The 631-nt window shown below is 46.6% G+C and overlaps 1 protein-coding gene across 1 annotated transcript in view; it reads right to left on the bottom strand.

Annotated features, from left to right (window-relative positions):
* The window catches only part of SIAE (sialic acid acetylesterase), a 10,565-nt gene that overhangs the window by 6,825 nt on the left and 3,109 nt on the right, over positions 1-631 (bottom strand). The gene's annotated exons all lie outside the window — the stretch shown is intronic.

Here is a 631-nt window from a genome sequence, read left to right as displayed (position 1 = left end):
TTTTTTATTTTGTATACTTATTTATGGATTCATTTTCTATTAAATATTTTTATTTTTTACATTACTTTTAGGGGCTTCGGGGGAAATATTGGGGGGGGGGTCTAAACAGACCCCTGATATTTCCCTTTAAAAATAGAAAAAGAGATTGTGTTCTCAATCTCTTTTTCTGCATCCCCTGTTATCAATGAACAGGAATCCTTTATGAGTGTTCCTGATCATTGATAACATGAGGACAGAGTATGTTTACTATAACTACAACTATGAAGGAACAGGAGGGGATATAGATCACTTCCTATTCATTCATAATTGAGGATATAGTCCACCTACCATGTCCTCAATTATCTACAAACACTCAGCGATCGCTGATCACCCGCTCTCCTCTCTGACGCTCTGTCACAGGAGGCGGAGCGAGCGGTCTGGGAGGAGAGACACCGTCCGCTCACAGCGCTCGTCCCGCAGCGCTCGGCCGGCTGTCACTTTTTTCTCTCTTCCCCGCTGGGACACAGAGCAGCGCCCAGTGGGGCATGAAAGAAATCACGGCTGCGCCGACAAAACGGTGGGCAAATGGCATTTTCGGCAGTTAGCCGAAAGTGCCATTTTCGTCCGGAGTCCGGCGTCCCCCCCCCCTTCA

Source organism: Nanorana parkeri, unplaced genomic scaffold, assembly GCF_000935625.1.
Source record: "Nanorana parkeri isolate BGI_ZX_2015 unplaced genomic scaffold, ASM93562v1 scaffold1215, whole genome shotgun sequence".
NCBI classification, from domain to species: Eukaryota; Metazoa; Chordata; class Amphibia; order Anura; family Dicroglossidae; genus Nanorana; species Nanorana parkeri.
The sequence above is the reverse complement of the archived record's forward strand: the minus strand, read 5'-3'. Positions and strand labels throughout refer to the sequence as shown.